This window comes from Theropithecus gelada, chromosome 8 (genome assembly GCF_003255815.1).
Source record: "Theropithecus gelada isolate Dixy chromosome 8, Tgel_1.0, whole genome shotgun sequence".
In the NCBI taxonomy this organism is placed as follows: domain Eukaryota; kingdom Metazoa; phylum Chordata; class Mammalia; order Primates; family Cercopithecidae; genus Theropithecus; species Theropithecus gelada.
Window position 1 is genome coordinate 141,248,479 of NC_037676.1, and position 22,969 is coordinate 141,271,447.

Genomic DNA, 22,969 nt, shown 5'->3' on the forward strand with positions numbered 1-22,969 from the left:
ACACAAGTGCACATTTGCAAACGAATTTACCACAGTCTCCAGAGCTCACAGGCTGCTTCAAGTGTGTTGGTGCATCCCAGGCCCACGGTGCCTCTTCTGGGGCACATGAGCTAGGCCACACCCTGTCACTCACCATGCATAGCTTACTGTATTTCCTTCCAGATCTATTCCTATAGTGTGCTTTTCTCTCTAGATATATGAGATGATATCATGCATGTTGTTCCTCATTTGAACAAATGGATTAATAGAGAAACAGAGCCCAGAGTTTGAGATGGAAGATCTGAGCTCATATTCTAGCTCTGCTTATTATGGTGACTTGGAAACTGGAAATATTACTTGCTGAGATTACATACCCTCACGGATAACCTGGGGGAATTTGACAATATACCAGAGAGTGCTTTCCCTTAAAAGTAAGCTTAGTGCATGGGAAAGTTCTGTGTCCCAGTGCAACATATAGCAGCTGCCGTAATGATGCTGGTGGGATAACGGTAGCTGACAATTTGTTGAGTACATACTATATCCCCAACATTGTGCTACTGGCTGGAAATGCATTGATGTCATTGCAAAATAACCCTAGAAGGTAAGTAAAAACTCGTTTTGTTGGAAAACCTAACTAGAAACAGTATGACACTATTTACAGTTTTCATTTACTTTGTTCTTATGAATATTCATGCCTCCCTGTAAAAACAGTAATGATTTTAATTACAGAGTACTGCCCGTGACCCTTTTAGAGCGTTTCACAATATTAGAAACATGTGTTGTATTATATTAAACTTCTAGAGTTTGAAAATATTCCAAATTCTGAAATATTTCTGGGCATATCATTTTGGATAAGTGACTTTGGCCTGCATATATTATACTCCTTTTAAAGATGATAAACCTGAGACTAAGAATGGTTTAAGTATTTTCCCAAGATCAGTAGTTAAATATGTGGGCTGGGATTTGAACCAAAACTTTCTGATACCATAGACCATTCTGTTTCTACCAGAATATGCATGCTAGAACTGACCTTAAAAGATGAAGGAAAGCTTGAACAAAGTGACCCCTAAATGTTCTTTTTAAGGCTGAGACCTATGGATCTCAAGCTAAAGCAGCCCCTATTTATATTTTTCTATTACAGTCATGCTTCATATTTTATTAAACAAACTTATCGCTCTATTTAGAATCCAGGAACATGTAATCTTTCCGTTTTTAAAATATGTTTTGAGTGAGGTATCTGTCAGGGTCAACATTGTATCCAGGAAACAATTACATTTAGATGGTTCATCTGAAAAGTTTACAAGAAAGGAAATAGATACAGAGGTAAGGGAAGTGTGAAGAGACACAGGAACTTGCAATCCTAGGATGTAGGTACCGCCCCAGCTGTGAAGGGGCAGGGGGAGAACATAGAACAATTGTATCCCAGAAAGAGCTGAAGCTGCACAGGAGAGGCCCCCAAGAAGGAGCTATAGGGGGACAGGGACAGCCTCTGCCCAGCTGTGCCACCAAAGTAGGGAATAAACAGCCCCAAACACCCCATCTGTCTTTGATCCTGTCTTCTGATCTCCCACCAGTGCTACCCAATGCCAAATTCAAACAAAAGTGAGAGGGTAAAGAACCTAGAAGATTTCGTTCATTAGAGTTTAGCCTCACCGAGCATAGAGCATGATAGCAAAATGCGGACTGTGGATCTGCGGGCACAGTAGATGGAGAATAACCAGGTCAAGTGAGGCCAGGGGTTGCTCCTGAGTTGTGAGAGGGTATTGAATGTTGGTTGGATTTGGGAGCTCTGTCTCTAGGATGTCTCATGTATGTCAGCTCAGACTGCCATAACAGAATACCATATACTGGGTGGCTTAAATAACAGACATTTCTTCTCTCACATTTCTGGAGGCTGCAAATCCAAGATCAAGATGCCAGCATAGTCAGGTTCTGTTGGGGGCCATCTTTCTGACTATCAGGCAACTGCCTTCTTACTCTGTCCTTACATAGCAGAGGGAGACATAACTCTGGTCTCTCTCTTTCCCTTCTTATAAAGACACTAATCTCATCATGAAGGTCCCAACTGCATGACCTCATCTAAACCTAATTACCTTCTAAAGGCCCGACTTCCAAATACCATCACATTAAAAGTTGTTAGGACCTCATTATATAAATTTGATGGGTACACAATTCAATTCATAGCACCTTGATTGAACTTGAAATTTCCTATGGCAGTCACCAATTCAATCATTTATTTGGAAACAATTTTGGGGCATTTGCAATTGCTTTAATCCTCCTGTTTTATCTCTTGCTACTATACTTACAATGGGTGCCACATATTTAACATCATTCAATCATAAATCATTTTATAAATGACACAACTGAGGCATATAACACTCATTAGCTAAAGTTTGGGGCCAGACGTGGTGGCTCACGCCTGTAGTCCCAGCACTTTGTGAGGCCGAGGCAGGTGGATCACCTGAGGTTAGGAGTTCGAGACCAGCCTGGCCAACATGGTAAGACCCCATCTCTACTAAAAATACAAAAATTAGCCAGGTGTAGTGGTGTGCGCCTGTAGCCCCAGCTACTCAGGAGGTGAGGCAGGAGAATTGCTTGAAGCTGGGAGGTGGAGGCTGCCGTGAGCTGAGATTGCACCACTGCATTATAACCCAAGCAACAGTGCAGTGGTGAGTCTCTGTCTCAAAAATAAATAAATAAATAAATAAATAAAAGATTGGGAAAATTTCATGGGCCAATGCCGTTCTTGTAAAAGTATATTTTACTTATTCAAGAGAAATATTTGCGAGCTTTCTGAGGGAGAATTCAAACCACAAAAAAAGATTCCTAATTTAAGCCTTCCAAAGAAGGAGCCTTCTGTAAATCCCAGAGCTCCTTGATTGAAGAGCGCCTGATGGGTCTGAGACTCTAAGTTGGAGAGCGATGCTGAAACAGAGTTGCAACCTTCTGCATCATGGTGGATTTGAAGATGGGAGTGGGGCGAGAACCTGGAAAGAAAGGGGGAGCTCATAAGATTAGTGTCCATGGGTAGCAGGTGGAATGGGAAACAAGGGAACAATAAAGACAACAAATCAGCCTATCAGACACCTGGGTGAGAAGGAAGCCTGGGGAAGTTTGTCTTTTTTTTTTTTTTTGTAATTGTTTGCTATCTATGGGAGTAAAATGTGAACCCTCCTCCACCAAGCACACGGCTTCAGTGCAGATGGGTTATTTCAGGGAACCCTAAGAGAATGAGTCCTGCTTCCAAGTTAGCAGGGAATAAAAACTAGTTTATCACACGTCAAAAAGAGAGCAAAAGGATACTTGCGTAGCCTCTATGTTATGAAAGAATAACTGTATGTTGTCTAAGACTATATTACTTGTGAATGATAGAGCTTAAACTTGAATTTGTATTTGTCTGACTTCAATGACGGAATTATTAACACTTCTATAATGTTTCTAAAGTGATTGACATTGTGATCATTGCCCTAGAGGGTAAAATAGGTACATTACAAACAAATGCCTTTCTCAAAGGCTTATATGGTAGCTGTCCCTTTTCTACTTGAACACCAAAGATGACAGAAAGCTCGCTGCCTCCCAAGGGACCAGTTAAAATTTTGATATCCCTTGCAGTAGAAATTATTCTATGAAATAAAAAGAAATATCACTTTTAATGCTAGAATCTCTTCATCTAAATTCAAAGTTTTGAGATAGCATCCAAGAAGTATTTCCTCCACATTATCTAAATGTCTTTTCAATTCTGAGAGGGAGAAGTCACAGCTGCAATGACCCTTTCTCCTCAAGGCTAAGCACCCACAATGTTGTGAATGAATATTTATATGACAACCCGTGATTCTAGCTTCCTTCTCCAAAGGTTGCCTAGTCCAGTTAAAGACCAGCTTTAAAAATGGGTAAGCATATTTGAAATGAGCAGAACTTTTTTTAAACTAACTTATATGCACAGGATATTAATCAGCAAAAATTTGCCTTCTACTGAGCCAAGGACATGTTGGGAGAGGCCTGAGAAAGAATTTGAGATGGCAGCTTATAGAGCAATGGAGTGAAAACCACCATCTGGTAAGTAGAGAAGACTGCATCTGAGAGGAGACTGGAGAAAGCACTCTTTCTGCACAGAGGAGCAAAAGGTTTGGTTCCCAGTCAAGAGGGAAGACAAATTAGGTAGGGAAGTCTGTCTCTAGTAAGGATACCAGGTACCCTGTGGAAAAATGGCAGCACCCAGCACAGGGTTGGGATGTCCTGGGGACATTGTAGACGTTGGTTGGCAAGTCAGGCTGGGGGAGAATGACAACAGGCATCATCACCACCTTTCTCATTTCCTGGCTGTGGTTCCTCCACTGCCGAGGTCCAAGTCATCCTGAATCACTGTCAAAGCCTTGTCAGGTCCCCTGCCAAGGAACATAAGGAAAGTCTATGGTCAACAACTAAGTGGCAGACAGAAGAGAAAGCAGTGACAGCAGTGGCTGTGGAAAATCCAGTGACAAATTTGTATGGGATTCAGTAGAAGAGCCAGCAGGTGCAACCTGGGGCTCTGGGACTGACTGCAAATGGGTCAATGCTCTACACAGGGAAGAAGCAGCTTGGGGTAATTGAAATGTCAGCCGTTAAGGACAGTGGGGCTGATGGTGGTGATTTAATTACAGAATGGAGTGAAGGTTCTAGATTTTTAAATATTTTTAGAAATGCCCATGTTTATTAATTTCTACTGTGAATATAGAAAACAAACTACACTAATGAAGGTGGGCACATTGTAGATAAAACCTCAGGCAGTGATTTGAATGAACTTGGCCATGTTGATTAATGTCCATTTCCAATGTGTCTCAACTCTTCTTTGATATGATTAAAATTTTTTCTGTGATATAAGCAATGACAGAAATAAAAAACCAGTATTGCCTTTGAAAATGCACTATTTGGCCGGGCGCGGTGGCTCACGCCTGTAATCCCAGCACTTTGGGAGGCCGAGGCAGGCGGATCACAAGGTCAGGAGATCGAGACCACGGTGAAACCCCGTCTCTACTAAAAATACAAAAAATTAGCCTGGCGAGGTGGCGGCGCCTGTAGTCCCAGCTACTCAGGAGGCTGAGGCAGGAGAATGGCGTGAACCCGGGAGGCGGAGCTTGCAGTGAGCTGAGATCCGGCCACTGCACTCCCGCCTGGGCGACAGAGCGAGACTCCGTCTCAAAAAAAAAAAAAAAAAAAAAGGAAATGCACTATTTGAAAACAAATAAAAATGTAAAAATGAATGGAAACAAAATTAAATATAAATTTATTTTTATTTATAAAAATAAATATTCTATCTCCCTGGAGAGGCTCAGTCGCTTTTGTGAAAGTTATATTTTTCCCAAATTAATTTATAACTTAAACACAGCTCTAACTCAATCTTAATGTGATGTTGTATTATTTGGCAAAGTGGCTCTTAAGGATATCCAAAAAAAAAATAAACATAGGAAAATATCCAAGGCATTTTCCTTTAAAAAGACCACTGATAAAAGGCTTATTCTGTCCTATGGTACATTTACTGTAAACCTCAAACAATTTAGGCCCTACAGTGCCAATATAGGAGGTAGAAAATGTTGTAGAAAAATGACAATCAATTATTTAAACTTTAATATATGGAAGGGGAGTGGTTCACATTTGAAATAAAAATAATTATTTGTTAAATCGTATTTTGAAATTTAGTTCAGTGAAAAATGAGATAAGCACTCATCTAATGTGGCATGAAAATTAATTGCAGAGAAAATAAAGCTTTGACTATGAAGGGTATAGTAGTATTAAAAAATACAGACCTATATAAAAGAGGATTGAGTAAAATTTATAAGAATAAAATGGATGTCTAAAAATTACAAATAAAAAGATAGATAGATTTACTAAATAAAATATTATTCATAAATATCTGTGTGCCCTAAGTGGTAATAAATAATCACAGAGGTAGGACATGCATCAGAAAAGTTATAAACGAGAAAATGTCTGTTTTTATGCATAATAATGGATGATGATATATTAAGATATTGAATGATAGTGCAGGACTGATAGAAAAATGATCCTTCTGGTGTCTTAATTGATAGGTCAGGAAATAGACACATGGTAGATAAACTGTGGATTGCAATTGCATGTTTTGATTCTCCATTGTGTTTCATTATGAGAAGCTGATCTTAAAAAAAAATCTTCATTTAGTCAAACCAGAGACCAAAAGAAAATCACATAGTTACACAATGAAATACCTACCCCTAAGTCTAAAAGTTTAAAAAAAGCACAATTAATTTTTTAATTGTTCTTATCACCTGGAAAATCTAACTCATAAAATATGTTTATTTTATATAATCAAATTTTGCATTTTTGTAACTATGGTTTGACTAGTTTGTCAACAGTCGTGACATTCTATATGAAAATGTGTTGGCCAGGCGCGGTGGCTCAAGCCTGTAATCCCAGCACTTTGGGAGGCCGAGGCGGGTGGATCACGAGGTTAGGAGATCGAGACCATCCTGGCTAACATGGTGAAACCCCGTCTCTACTAAAAATACAAAAAAAAAACTAGCCGGGCGTGGTGGCGGGCGCCTGTAGTCCCAGCTACTCGGAGGCTGAGGCAGGAGAATGGCATGAATCCCGGAGGCGGAACTTGCAGTGAGCCGAGATCGTGCCACTGCACTCCAGCCTGGGTGACACAGCGAGACTCCGTCTCAAAAAAAAAAAAAAAAAAAGAAAAGAAAATGTGTGTGTGTGTGTATGTGCAAATTTATTAGAATGATTATGAAAAAATATGTAAGCATTCTGGATCACTTTATATTCATGAACAGTCATGTATTATTAACCAAAGATAGAGGTTTGTGTTTATGAATCTACTGGCATAAAATACCCAGCATATTAATTTAATTCTTTCAGGTTAATGAGAAAATAAAAAAGAAAGACAATATGTAAGTGGTGTGTTTATGTCTGATCAAGTAAAACAAAACCGATATCATGGTGAGTTGTGACATCAAAGTGTATGTGATTCTTTTTTAAATATTAGAAGTTCGAAAAGTAGTGAGGAAATAAAACCATGTGACAAAAAGAAGTAAAATGTTAAAATATAAACAACCTCCCAATTAGAAGTCTTTGCCATGTTTATGTAATCTCCTTTTTTCTTTCCTTTCTTTTTTTCCTTCCTTTCTTCCTTTTCCTTCCTTCCTTTTCCTTCCTTCCTTCCTTTTCCTTCCTTCCTTCCTTTTCCTTCCTTCCTTCCTTTTCCTTCCTTCCTTCCTTCCTTCCTTCCTTCCTGCCTGCCTGCCTTCCTGCCTTCCTGCCTTCCTTCCTGCCTTCCTGCCTTCCTGCCTTCCTGCCTGCCTTCCTGCCTGCCTTCCTGTCTTCCTTCCTCTTTTTGGAGACAGGGTCTCCCTCTGTCACTCAGGTTGGAGTGCCCTGTGGTGTGATTGCTGCTCACTGCAACCTTGACCTCCTGGGCTCAGGTGATCATCCCACCTCAGCCTCCAGGGTAGCTGGAACTACAGGTACAGGTACACGCCACCACACTCAGCTAATTTTTTGTTATTTTCTTTTTTGTAGAGACGAGGTTCGCCATGTCACTCAGGTTGGTCTTGAACTCCTGGGTTCGAACAATCTGCCTACCTTGGTCTCCTGAAGTGCTGGGATTATAGGCATGAGCCACCATGCCCAGCCCATGTAATGCTTCAAGCAGGCATTTGTTTTTTATTTCAGCAAAACAATTTTATGAATCTCATTAATGTTTAAATTTTATTGGCTTTATGGTCTATTTCTATTATAAGTTTTATTTGATTTTATAATTGACTCCATAATTTATGCTTAATTTTCTTTACAAATGATAATACAGTTTAGAGCTTTCAACTTCTCTTCACCCTTTGAATACACCCCATTGGAATCAATTATGGGTTATACCACAAGATATTTCAAGATAACCCTTTGTGAACAAGGGTTAGTTTCTTAACTATTTTGTGTTCCAATTTCTTTATGTGTAAAAATGAGGATGTGAGGATGCTGATGTGAACAATACGGGCTGTGCTAAGAGTCCATGAGGTCATGAAGGCATCACACTTCTCAAGCTGACAAGTGAGGCAGAATTCAGTGGAAGACATAAGAATTGAAATTCTAGGTGTCCAATAAACACAATTTGAATCCAAATGCCTGATATAAGTCAACGAATGAACAAATAAACCTTCATTCGACCAGACTAGACTGTACCTTGGTTATCAGATTTGTTTATTCATTTATATATGTTAATAATTTATTGAATGTCTGTTATGCACCAGGACTACGCTAGATATGGGGGATATATAGATCAGTAAGACAGAGTTTATCACCTCAAAGTGCTCTAAGACAAGTGAACAAATGGCTGTAACATAGTGTAGTCATTGCAATAAGAGGGTAGAAGAGACCATTGTGTGAACCAAAGGAGGGGGTTGCGTAGGTGGGATGTCAGGATGACCAGGAAGAATTCAGGGAGAGAATAGTACTCGTGTTTGGTCTTGAAGGAGAAATAGGAAGTATTCATTTCAGGAAAGAGATGTCCTAGGCAGATGGAACAGCCAGCGTGGAGACATGGGGTGGGTGTGAGAGCATAGTGTCTTCCGGAAGCCCCATGTAGTTCAGGATGGCTGGAGCATGGGATGTAAGAGGAGAAGGAAGAGATGAAGCTCAAGACGCGGGCAGGTGTGGCAGGCAGGTTAATGCCTCCTTCCCCAAAATAGATGTCCACATCCTCACATCCTCATCTCCAGAACCTGTAATTATGTTGCTATATATGGCAAAAGGGATTTTGTAAACATGATTACATTAAGGACCATATGGCTGGACCCAAAGAGACTACAAAGATTCTTACAAGTAAAAGAGGGAGGCAGATGAGATAGATAGAGAGAGAGACAGAGAAAAAGAGAGAGAGAGACAGAGAAAGAGAAACAGACTATACTGTGGATCAAGAGATGTTGTAATATTTATATATTACATAAATACGGCAATTTTTTCTGCTTGAAAAAAATTCAAGCCCACCAATTCTCCTCTAGAGCCTCCAGAAGGAAAGCAGCCCTGTGGATACCTTGAGTCCAGTAGGGCTTATGCCAAACTTCTAATCTCCAGAATTGCAAGATGTAAAACATTGTGTGGTTTTAAACCACTAACTGTGGTAATTTCTTACAACAGCAACAGGAAACTACCTAACAGCAGGCAACAGGGTACATGTAAAGCCCTATTTGCTTTCTAAGGAACAGAAAAGTTTCTTCCTATGCAGTAGGAAGTGAAGGGGGCCAGCCCCTCCACACCTGTGGGTATTTCTCATCAGGTGGGACGAGAGACTGAGAAAAGAAATAAGACATAAAATATAGAGAAAGGACAGTGGGCCCAGGGAACTGGTGCTCAGCATACGGAGGACCTGCACTGGCACCTGTCTCTGAGTTCCCTCAGTATTTATTAATTACTGTTTTCACTATCTCAGCAAGGGGAATGTGGCAGGAGAGCAGGGTGGGGAGAAGGTCAGCAAGAAAACATGTGAGCAAAGGAATCTGTGTCACAAATAAGTTTAAGGGAAGGTACTATGTCTGGATGTGCACGCAGGCCAGATTTATGCTTCTCTTCACCCAAACATCTTAGTGTAGTAAAGAGTAACAGAGCAGCATTGCCGCCAGTATATCTCACTTCCAGCCACAAGGCAGTTTTCTCCTATCTCAGAATAGAACGAGTGTACGATCGGGTTTTACACCGAGACATTCTGTTCCCAGGGGCATGTAGGAGAGGAGGCCTTCCTCTATCTCAACTGCAAGAGGCCTTTCTCTTTTACTAATCCTCCTCAGCACAGACCTTTTACGGGTGTCAGGCTGGGGGATGGTCAGGTCTTTCCCTTCCCACGAGGCCGTAACTCAGGCTGTCTCAGTGGGGAGAAACCTTGGACAATACCCAGGCTTTCTTGGGCAGAGGTCCCTGCGGCTTTCCACGGTGCATTGTGCCTCTGGTTAATCGAGACTGGAGAACAGCGATGACTTTTACCAAGCACACTGCCTGTAAACATTTTGTTAACAAGGCACATCCTGCACACCCCTTAAACCTTGATTCCATACAACACATGTTTTTATGGGGCTAAAGTTACAGATTAACAGCATCTCAAGGCAAAACAGTTGTTCAGGGTACAGATCAAAATGGAGTTTCTTATGTCTTCCTTTCTTACACAGACACAGTAACAGTCTGATCTCTCTTTTCCCTACATAGGAAAACATGTTTCAGCAAAACAATTTTGTGCATCTCATTAATGTTTAAATTTTATTGGCTTTATGGTCTATTTCTATTATAAATTTTATTAGATTTTATAATTGACTCAATAATTTATGCTTACTTTTCTTTACAAATGATAATACAGCTTAGAGCTTTCAACTTTTCTTCACCCTTTGAATACATCCCATTGGAATCAACTATGGGTTGATGGCGGTTTTGTCAAAAAGAAAAGGGGGATATGTTAATGCTGGACATCTCTGGAGATAAGCATTACGGTAGATGAGCATCTTTCTACTCAATGACTTACCATATGTATGATTTACCTGGGGAGTAGAGGGATCCTGACTTTTTTTCATAACAAAAATTTATTCTTGTTTAGAGGAGCAACGGCCACTCAGAAAGTCTTTATCTTACTTCATATTCTGTAGTGCTTGAGAGTTTACAATAACTTAATTTTTACTCCACTGAAGCCCAAAAGGTGAGGACAAATTATCTGAAGATCCACAACATGTTTGACTCTTTGAAACAAAATATCTTTACTCTTTTTTTTTTTTTTTTTGAGACAGGGTCTCGCTGGGTCATCCAGGCTAGAGCACAGTGGCATTATCACAGCTCGCTGCAGCCTCAAATCCCTGGGCTTGAGCAATCTTCCTGCTTCAGCCTCTTGAGTAGCTGGAGCTATAGGTGTGCACCACCGCACCTGGCTATTTTTAAATATTTTGTAGAGATGTGAGTCTTGCCATGTTGCCCAGGCTTGTCTCAAACTCCTGGGCTCAAGCAATCCTCCTACCTCAGCCTCCCAAAGTGCTGAAATTACAGGCGTGACCCCCCACACCTGGTCACTATTTTCAACAGGATAAGTCTGGGGATAATGCTGATGACCAGTTGTGATACTATTTCTCAGTAATCACAGTTGCACTCAGGATGATAACAAGAATAAGAGCTTCTTTAATCATTTATGTGTATGATGGTTACTTGGTTGAGCCTTTTTAGTTTGATACTGCCTTTTTTTTTTTCTGGTTAGGGATAATCAACCAAAATAGAGAGGGAATCATAGAAGGAAGAGTGAAAGAGCAAGAAGACCAAGAGTTGCACATTGCTGTGGCCCTATGAGCTGTCAGGCCTTGATTCCTGCCGGACGTCTTGGAAAATGTGCGGAACACCTCCTAGAATTGTTCACCTGAAATGATGACCGGAGTATGTACTCACAGGCTCGGCAGCTATCATTTGAGGGTTTCCTCATGAATGAATTGGTGCAGAGGACTGAGCTGTGCTTTCAGGTGGACCAAGAGAACTCCTACAACTTTAACAACGGTCCAGAGGCAGAACTGAGGAAGATGTTCAGGTCACTTTTGCAGGTGAGAAGCTCAGGATGAGTCTTCACACAGATCTGCGTGCAGCTGTACCTAAAGCAAACGTCCACGAAGGGGTGGGATGTTCTCTAGAGGTGTTATGTAGTAGCAGGTGACGCTCCGCCCAATTCTTAGACCTTCCTATTTCTGTGCTTGCAAGCCCACCAGCTGCATTCTGTTTGTCTGTTTGTCTGTTTGGGTCCAGCTGCATTCGGGCTAGGGCCCAGCTGCATTCTGTTTGTTTGTTTGTTTGATTGGGGCCAGCTACATTCTGTTTGTTTGTTTGTTTGTTTGTTTGTGGTGTTTTCATCGTAGGTCTAAGGGGCTTTCACACCACTCTGCTGATGCAAAAAACAAGCTAGGAACGCCTAGAAATTAATGCCACCAAATCCCCAGGAGTGCCCCTCTCCACCAATGACTGATGGAAGTTGACCTATAAAAGCACCAGGTTTGTTTGTTGTTGTTGCTTTTTGTTTTCCATTTTGGAGGGTAAGAATGAGGCTTGTGGTCTGCGTTGGAACTCAAAGTTGCACACTGGGCTGAAGCTCAGTGTTGTCCACAGCACTGCCTTGGCTGATAACTCACACTTGATCGACTGCTTTCTCTTTTCTTTCTCATTTCCCCATCCCTCTACTTGGGTTGCATGAAATCATCTTCCAAATACATTATTTTTATTTGAATTCTTTTTTTAATTAAATTTTTTTATTTCAATAGCTTTTGGGGTACAAGTGGTTTTTGGTTACATGGATGAATTATATAGTGGTGAATTCTGAGATTTTAGTGCACCCATCACCCAAGCAGTATACATTGTATCTAAACTGTAGGTTTTTTATCCCACACTCCCCTTCTACCCTCTCCCTTCTGAGCCTCTCAAGTCCATTATATCACTCTGTATGCTTTTGAGTACTCAGCTTTGCTCCCAATTATAAATGAGAATTTTTCATTGAATTCTTATCCCAATTCTTAAGTCAAGATATATTCACCACACATTTTGGGTGGAATTATTGTGAAAGTAAAGATTAATTTGGGTGCTCTTGGTTGGCATCTTTAAAATAATCTTTCAATCTGTGTTTCTTGGGATCACCTCCCAAATCAATGCTTTCATTTGAATTATTACAGCAGAATCAAAATATATTTGCTATGTATTTTGATTGGAATTATATGAAGCTGCAAATTCATATTTGAGTGCTCTTGGAATCTTTATAGATTTTTCAATTCTGTAAATAGGATGTATTGTTTCATTTATGTAAATAGCCTTCTGGTATTTATTTATAGGTATGGTCTTTGGTGAACAGCCTCCAGGAAGATCCCCTGTGATCCCTATTTTCTGTTATACGCATCCTGGTGTAATCGCCCACCCCCCAGCTCATTTTACCAGAGTAGTTCTCGTCCTTTGCTCTGAGCAGAACCATCCGTCACATGTGAGGATGCTCAGGCGAGCTACAGAGAGGCCCACTTGCCGACAGACTGAAGGTATCCAATCACTACCTGTGTGAGCCTTAGGTGACTGCAGGCCTGGCCTATATTTTGGCTGAGACATCATGAGAGATCCTGAGTCAGAACCACCCAGCTAAGCCATGCTCGGGTTCCTGACCCCCAGAAACTATGGGGGTCATTGAAATATTTGTAGTTTTAGGCTTCTAAGTTTTGTAGTAATTTGTTATACCATAATAGATAGCAACTGCATGATCAGATAACATTTTGTATGATTTCAATCTGTTTTAAATTTGGTTAAACTAAATAAAAAAAAGAAAGAAAGAAAGATAAATTCGGTTAAACTTATAAAATGTGCTTTATGGGCCAGTTGTGGTTGATCTTGGTGACTATCCCATGTGTACCTGGAAAGAGTGTGTATTCTGCTGCTGTCGTGATGTTCTTTGATCAAGGTGGTTCTTAGTGTAGTTCGAGTTTTCTAGACCCTTACTGATTTTTTTGCCTACTTGTTTGATCATTCACAGATAGTGTTCATGTGTCTAACTACAATTGTGGATCTGTCTATTTATCCTTTTGGCTTTATTAGTTTTTATTTTATGTATTTTGAAGCTATATTAATTAATAAAACACATTTAGTATTGTTATGTCTTTTTGATGTAATTATTATTTTTTAACTCTGGAAATATTTCTTGTTCTGAAGCCTACTTTAAAAATATTAATATAGCACCCTCCCCCCAGCTTTCTTATGACTTGCGTTTTCTTGGCATGAAATTTTCCATTCTTTTACTTTGAATCGTTTGTGTCTTTATATATCCAGCACATAGGTGGGTCTTACTTTTCACAAAATGGGACAATCTCTACTTTTTATTGAGGTATTTAGACTGCTTACACGAAATACAAGTTTTAATAGAATTATTAGCCGTAGGACGGGCATGGGGGCTCATACCTGTAACCCCAGTGCTTGAGGAAGCCAGGGCAGGAGAATTGCTTTATCCAGTTCAAGACCAGCCTGGGCTATATAGTGAGATCCTATCGCTACAAAAAATAAATAACAAATAGCCAGGCTTGATGGTGTACACCTGTATTTCCAGCTCCTTGGGAAGCTGAGGTAGGAAAAGGTCAGGGCTACAGCGAGCTGTAATCATACCAGTGCACTCCAGCCTCGGCAGCAGAGTGAGACCCTGTCTCTAAAGAAAAAAAAAAGAATTATTAGCAGTAAAGAAAAAAAAAGAATTATTAGCAGTACCTCTTTTTTTTTTTTTTGATACAGAGTCTTGCTCCATCGCCCAGGCTGGAGTGCAGCGGTGCGATCTGGGCTCACTGTAAGCTCCGCCTCCCGGGATCCCGCCATTCTCCTGCCTCAGCCTCCCGAGTAGCTGGGACTACAGGCGCCCGCCACCACGTCAGGCTAATTTTTTGTATTTTTAGTAGAGACGGGGTTTCACCATGTTAGTCATGATGGTCTCGATCTCCTGACCTCATGATCAGCCTGCCTCGGCCTCCCAAAGTGCTGGGATTACAGGCTTGAGCCACCGCGCCCGGCCCAGCAGGACCTCTTTTTTTTAGTGGTTCATCTAGGCTTACAATACATATATTTTTTATGAAGTCCACTTCAAATAATATCACTCTGTGGAGAGCGTAAGAATCTTAAGTACACGTCTATCTCTTCCCTCTCACCCTTTGTGCTACTGTCATATATTATTTTGTATCCACATTTGTAATAAACCTCAAAATTAACTGTTACTATTTTTGTTTTAGGCAATTATGTTTAAAATGTTTTTAAAATTGGAAAAAAATGTCGTTTCTATATTTGTGCTCCTTTTTAAATTTGTGTGCCACTATTTATCTGGTTGGATCTCATATTCATCTGGTATTTTCTTCTGCTTTTAGAATTTCGTTTGTAATGTATTATAGTGAAGGTCTGTGGGTAATAAATATTCTTGGCTTTTACTTGTCCAAAACGGCCTTTCTTTTATTTTTATTTTAAAATTATTTTCAAGATTTTAAACTTGATAAAGCTTCCTGGGTTGACATTTGCTTTCCCCCTTTAAACACTCTTAGTATGTCACTCTATGTCTTCTGACTTGCAGAATTTTGATTGAGAAGTTTGATGTCATTCTTTGTTCTTCTGCATTTAATATTTCTTTTTTTTTTTTTTTTTTTTTTTGAGACGGAGTCTCACACTGTCCCCCAGGCTGGAGTGCAGTGGCGCAATCTCAGCTCACTGCAAGTTCTGCCTCCCGGGTTCACGCCATTCTCCTGCCTCAGCCTTCCCAGTAGCTGGGATTACAGGTGCCCGCCACCATACCTGGTTAATTTTTTGTATTTTTGGTAGAGATGGGGTTTCATTGTGTTAGCCAGGATAGTCTCGATCTCCTGACCTCGTGATCTGCCTACCTCAGCCTCTCAAAGTGCTGGGATTACAGGCGTGAGCCACTGCGCCCGGCCTTAATATTTCTTTTTGCTTTGCCTCCAGTACTTTCTCTTAATCTTTGTTGTTTAGCAGCTTGATTGTGGTGTGTTTATGTATGCCCTGCTGTGCTTCTCTGAGAATTTGGATCTGTTTGTTATCTTTCAATAATTTTAGAAGATTCAGGTTCATTATCACTTAAAACATTTATTCTGCCCTGTTTTCTTTTTTCTTTTCTTTCCTTCTCTCTCTGGCACACAAATTACACATATGGTAGATTGTTTGACATGATTTCACAGCTAAATTTTTGTTATGTTATTATTATTTTCTTACTCTTTTTCTATTTGTGTTTGTTTGGAAATGTCTGTTGCTATATCTTCAAGTTCACTGATTATATCTGCTCTGTCTAGTTTGCTTATAAACCTGTTCAGAAAAATCATTCATGTCTGATACGATGTTTTTCATTTCTGGCACTTTCATTTGACTATTAAATTCTCATGTCTTTATTTTCCCATTATGTTCATGCATATTGTTTATCTTTACCACTAGACCCTAAAACATTATAATTGTAATTATTTTAAGGTTGCCGTTTGAGAGTTCCAACAGCTGGGCCATCTCTGGGTCTGCTTTTGTCGATTACTTTATCTCTTAACAGAAGTTTCTCGGCAACCTTACTCAACATAAATGTATTTCTTGTCATTTTAGATTGTCTATCATTTGTTATGTGTAAAAGAACGGTATAAGACTGAAATAAATAATATTTGTGTTCAGAAATGGGTACACCTCTCCTTCAGTTAGGCATTTACATTAGTAGGTTGAATTAATTCTGTTACTAGTTAAGCTAGGTTTGAGTTCTAATGTTGTTATAGTTATATCCAGGGTGTCACAGACTCCAAATTCCTTTCAAGGTTAAATGATGTAAGTTCTATTGTTTTAGGGGTGAGGCCAAGTGTCCCAGAAGACTTTTTTCAGTATGCCTGACTCACCCTCAGTTGGCAGAAGGCCCTTCATGCCACACCATGTGGTGGGAGGTGTTTCCTTGCCCTTGCCCCTCCTCATGTGTTCAGCTAATATTGCTTCTTACCAGCATAAGGGTCCTGCTGGGGTGTAGTTGTTTCTTGATTCTCCGGATCCAGTATCAGTCTTAGGCAGGGCCTCTGTATCTCAGTCTCAGGGCTTGACTTTCTATACTGTATGGGATGAGCAAGTGTTCTTTCTCCCTCTCAGAACCAGTAGGCCTCTGCTTTGTATCCTTGTAGGATCCTGGACATGATCAGGTGTATTTGTTTACGATGGCTGCTATAACAAATTGCACAAACGTCGTGGCTCAAAACAACAGAAAGTTATTCTCTTACAGTTCTGGAGGCAAGAATTTTGAGATCAAGGTGTTGGTGGGGCCATGCTTCCTCCAGAGGCTCCAGGGGAAAATCTATTCCATGCCTCTTCCCAAGTCTGGGGTCTGCCTGCAATCCTTGGTTTTTGGCCACATCCCCCCAATCTCTGCTTTCACAGTCACATTGCCTGCCTATTGAACTTATGTATGCGTATTCAAATTTCCCTCTCTCTCCATCTTATGTGGTTGCATTTAGGACCTGCGTGGATAATCCTGGATAAGTTCCCAATTATTTTAAGGTTCTTAACTTAATCACATCTTCAAAGACCTTCTTTCCAAATAAAGGTAACATGTGAAAATTCTAGGGATTAAGACTTGATGTATTTGGGGCATGTTGCTCAGTGAATTACCGCATGTTTCCTTTCCCTTCCTTAGTGCCAGAGGGAGTTTGCCTCGTATCAATGATGAGTGGGGGACAGGTTTCTATTCCTCCCTTCTGTTCTCCTGAATACGGCCTTGAATTTTGGGACAGAAGGGCATCCTGCCCCTCTTTTTGTAGCAAACAGCCTTGTCTCTACCCCTGCCCTGGCAGCTGCTGAGCTTTGTAATCAGGGCTTCAGGATGTGGGGGGGTTTTGTGTAATCGGTGGCAGCTGATTAGAGCTGTATAGGCTGTGTCAACAAAGGAAACCAAGTCTTGCCCTGACCCTCAGAATTTCCCTGCACACCCATTAGAGTTTCAAGGAAAAGAGCTGGTGAGAGGGTGTATAATCCCTTTATGTCCGGAGCTCCCAGCACTTTTTACTGTCATGCTAATACACACTCGGCCATCAAGAATTCATTAAAACTTAGTTATTTTCTTTCTGACAATAGCTTTATATTAGCTACCACATCTGTTTAAGGAAAAAACACTTAGTGTGGCCTGTCTCTCTCTCTAGAAGAGTCAGGCATCCTTTGGAATTGTTTACCTGGTAGCTTTGTGACTTCTGCTTTTTGACAAATTTAAAAATTAATAACTGTAGATTATCTGTTTCTTTTCTCATTATTAGGCTGGGAGCGAGGCTATGTTGTGGCTTTCTATATCCTAAGAGGAGGGAAACTTATTTTCCTTCTATTTAGTAGTTCACTTTTTATTTTGATAATCTTTTGTAGATTTTATGTAGAGGGTTCTATATATTGATTCATTCATGACCATATACTTGATATTTTGGTGCCCTTTTAGGAAACTCATTTTTAAATTTCAGTTTTCTAGTATAGTATGCTTATATATAAAATTCAGCAGATTTTTATATTCATACTTATAATCTTAATCTTTGCTTTGTAGGTCATTTTGAATTTTCTATTTATATAACCATATTGTTTATAAATAATGGCTATTTTATTTATTGCTATTTTAATCTTAATTATGTATTTTTCATGACTTTTGGGTATGAAAAATTGAATGTAAGAGGGGATATTAAGCATTCCTATCTCCTTTCCCATCTCAGTCATAAAGCTTTTAAAATGTTATATGCTATTAGGTATGATGTTGTGCATGATTTTGAATATCATTTCATTCTATTACTAATTTTCTATTTTTAAAAATTATAAGTAGGTATTTTATTTTATCAATTGATTCTCCACCCTAATGGAATTTTTACACATTTTTCTTCTTTATTACATTAGTGTTGCAAAATGCATTAAACCCTACAGTAGTAGGGTAGTACCACTGTGGAAAACAGTATGGAGGTTCCTCAAAAAAGTAAAAATACAATTACAATATTACCCAGAATCCCATTTCTGGGTACATAACCAAAAGAATTGACATCAGGGTCTTAAGGAGAGACCTGCACTCCCACGCACATTGCATTATTCACAAAAGCCGAGATATGAAAATAACTCAAATCTCTATTGACAAACACTAATGGATAAATAAAGTGTTGTGTTATATGTATATGTGTGTATGTTAATATGTGTGTGTGTGTGTGTAGCAATATTATTTAGCCTTTAAATAGAAGGAAATCTTACCACTTAAGGATAAAGGAAGATCTTACCATTTGTGACAGGGTGGATAGACCTGAAAGACATTATGCTAAGTGAAATAAGTCAGTCACTGAAAAACAAATACTGTGTAATTTCTATTATATAAGGTATCTAAAATTGTCAAACTTATAGAAGCAGAAAATAGACTGGTGGCTGACAGGGTTTGGGAGGAAGGATAAACGGGGAGTGTATAAAGTTACAACTATATAAGACGAATATATTCTGGGCATCAGTTGTACAACCTAGTGCCTATAGTTAACATCATGGTGCTGTGCCCTTCAAACTTTGTTAAGAGGGTAGATCTCATGTTAATTGTTCTTACTATAAAGAAAGCAAAGAGACGCCAGGGAAAATTTTGGAGATAATGGATATATTTATTACCTTGATTGTAGTGATGGTATCTTGGGCATATGCATATGTCCAAACTCATCAAATTGTATACATTAAATATGTACAGTTTTCTTGTATATCAATTACATCCCAATAAAGATGTAAAAATAAAGACAAGATGATTCAAATAAAATAAAATATGATTAATTCACAAAAGAGAAATAACAACTGGATTTTAAGGTATTTAAAAAAGACCTATTTTTCAAGTATTATGTTGAAATTTAGGTGAATAGTTTGATGTAGACATTTTCTAAATTAATTTTCACTATTTTTAGGAATGGCACTATTTTTTGAGACAGTTTTCTCTCTTCTTGCATCTCCTCAAAATGCTTACTGAAAAGAAAAAACTGTGGTACTACAGAAAAGAATGGGGAATGAAGTAGTAGCCTGAATTATTTTCCAAGGGAACATGTTCTGCCTGATGAGTCTAATCTTCCACGACAGGGTGATACTGTTTAAAGATGGGAAGATAGTGACAGGTGTAATATATCTTGACTGGAGCAAAGTTCTGGATTCCCTACTGCATGACACATGAGTTTCATATTAAAAATATATTGTAAATTACAAGTGCTAGGTACATACCTAGTCATGCTTTTTCTTGGATAAAATTTTGTGTTTGAAAGTTGTTCTCTAAAATGATGGACTGAAATGTTGGAATGTCAGAAACCAGAAGTCATCTTCAGCTCCTCCTTCACTTTGGCTCACCTTACCCTTTGGCCCTCAAATCCAGTGAATTCTGCTACTAAAGATGCTAGCTGAATTTCATAGTGTGTAAACACTGCATGACACCAGGATTTTGAGCCTCGGTTATGGCCTGAGTGGTTGAGAAGCTATTATAGTATTCCTGGCAATAGACACTAGGCTTCTAAACTGCAAATGTTGCAGTGGGTGTGTAGATTAGTAGGTGATGAGGGGGATTATCTAGGCATCCTCCCACACGGTTACTCTGCAAATAAAAATGCACTGTATCTTCTAATCTGAATGCTCATACTTTTCAATATCCATGACTCTCCAAAATATACTGTCCAAAGAGAGAAACCCAAATGCTCATTTTTTACATAAAGCTTTCTCTCTCTCAGTTAGAAAAAGTCTTCTATTGGAATTTTAAAAACCCATTCTTTCTTATGATGACCTTAAACCATTGAAAGTACTTTGATTTTTACATAGAACATTGGAGAATTTGAACATGTTAATAATATTGTTTTTTATTTTTTATCAGGATCACTCTGGTAACTCATGAGAGTAGAAAATAAGATGCAAGGACAAAAGAAAAAAGAGTAGACAGGATCCCATTGTAATGACATATGGAGGAGATGGTGGGGCCTGTACCAGGTGAGCAGCACTAGAGTAAAACGTGGTCAGATTCTGGATGTATTCTCAAGGTAGCACTAACAGAATTTGCTGCTTTATGGGACACGGTGTGTGATGAAAATAACATAATTTAGAATGATCCCAATGTTATTGGTCTGAGTAACTAGAAAATTGGAGTTGGTGTTAACTGAGATAGGGTAAACCTGGAAAGCTAATATTTAGGGTAGAGATGAGGAGTTCAGATTTAGACTTGTGACACTTGAGTAAACCAGATGTGCAACTGGAAATTTGGAGTGGGTCACTATATACAGAAAGCCAGCATTAAGGAGAGAGGTCTGGTCTGGAAATAAAATGGTTTGGAAATAAAATTTGGGATTTGCCAGTGTTATGTAGTATGCGAAGCCTGGTGACAAGATAACACAGGGAGTGGGTATAGAGAAAGGAAGAGACCATAAGACTGATAACTGGTGCACTCTGGTGTTTGGAAGTTGCAGAATGAGAATAATATAGAAAAGGGGGCTGAGAAATAGTTAAGAGAAAGGCAATGACGTGTGCTGCAAGAAGACAGTGGATGTGTAGCACCTCAAAGCTAAGTATAGAATATGTTCAAGGAGTAGAGAGGATTAACAGGTCAAGTACTCTTAAAAGATAAAATAAAGTATGCGTTAGGACATGATTATTAGGTTTCACAACATGCCAGTCCTTGATGATCTTGAAAGAAGAAGTTTGGTGGAAAGTGACAATGAAAACCTTATTGAATTGAGTTTAAAGAATGGGCATAGAGGAAATGGTGACAATGAGTGTATAAACACTTTTAAAGAGGATATTTTCAATGTATGGGAACAGAAAATGGGGTGGTCACTGAGAAGGAGTAAGATCAAGAATGTGTATTTTAAGGGCTAAAAATAAGGGCATGTTTGCATATGCTGATAGCAGTAATCTAGTGGAATAAGAAAAAATAATCATATAAGGTTAAAGGAGTAGAAATGCCAGAGCAATATCCATGGGTGGAAAAGGATGGAAGGGATCATGACTACAAATGGAAGGTTGAACTGAGACGAACATGGCAACAGAAGAAATACCACAGCCTATGGCTACAGACTTTGGTAGCAGGCAGTGTGAACATGTTGAATTGCTCCTCTGGTTTCTTCTGTTTTCTTGGTGCAAAAGGATGTAAGGGTAAAGATGAATGAAGTGGATGTATATAGTTTGAGAAAAGATAAGATGATTTGATGTAACGTCTATGCAAATGATAGAGTGAGTAGAAAGGAAAATGATGCCATTTGGGGTGTCCTGTGGCCCACTTGAAGCCCATGGTCAGGAATTTAAGTTGTAGCTAATCATCATAGTTATGTGTAGCAATGTTTCCCCCTCAGTCACTTTCAGCTGCATGTATGCAAAAGCAGAGTAACAGAAATTTGGACTTAACTAAATTCGATGCTTTTCCTCAAAACAAATAAGAAGAAAGAAAGGATGAAGAAATTGGGAGGTTGATGCAAGGGAGTGATTATAACAACTGTGCATGGAAACTAAACTGGGTACACTGGGCAGAGGACTCCATGAGGGTGAGGGATGGTGCGAAGCTGGTAATGCTGATGGATTGTAGGTTCTGGTGTGTTGCATGATCATTGGGATTGGGAGTCATTCGGAAAGACAGGAGCTGGAATTGGATACGTCAAGGCTCATTCTAGGTCATCTAAAGAGATGTGAAAGGGGGAACGACACTGTTCCCTGTGTTTCATGGTCTGATAGGAAGGAGCAAACCTAATATGTGAGGGAAATAAAGGAGTTATTAGTACTTAATGTATCCTACTTTGTGCCGGGAACTTTCTATGCAATATTTCATTTACATCTTGCAAAAGCGCCAGTGGTCTAACTATTACCATTTCCGGGTTACAGAAAAGGAAGTTGAATCTCAGGAACTTGCCTAGTGTTGGCAGACACAGAAAGATTCAAACCTTAGTCTTCTGATTTCACAAATCTTTATTTTGGTCACAAAGCCTGAGTAGATAAGTCCAAGATATTATTATCAATGGAAAGAATAGCAAACTCACTAGACCTATCTTTTAATGAGGGGCTTTAAATTATTTCAGTAATAAACCTTATGGTAGGTAAGTCTTTAATGCATTCTCTTTGTGGCATGACTTAATATAGTAAGAAACAGCTCATAGAATGTATGTGTATTATGGTATCACTTATATTTTAAAACACCAATAGCTTCTCTCTCTCTCTCTGTATGTGTGTGTGTGTGTGTGTGTATGTGGGTATTTATAAATTCAAAAATATAGTATCTAGAAGAATGCACAATAAGTTATTAATAGAAATTTTATTTGGCTAGAAAATTGAGGCTAGGGTATGTAATAAAGAGATGAATTTACTTTTTGTTATGTGTGTTATTTTTCTAAAATCTGAAAATGCATTAAAATAAATATGAAGGGGATGGATGTATAATGGGGTGTTTTTTGTTTCTCAGTAAGTCAATAACATTAGACAGAATCCAGAATTATTCAGTTTAACCAAATGTTAGAATTGA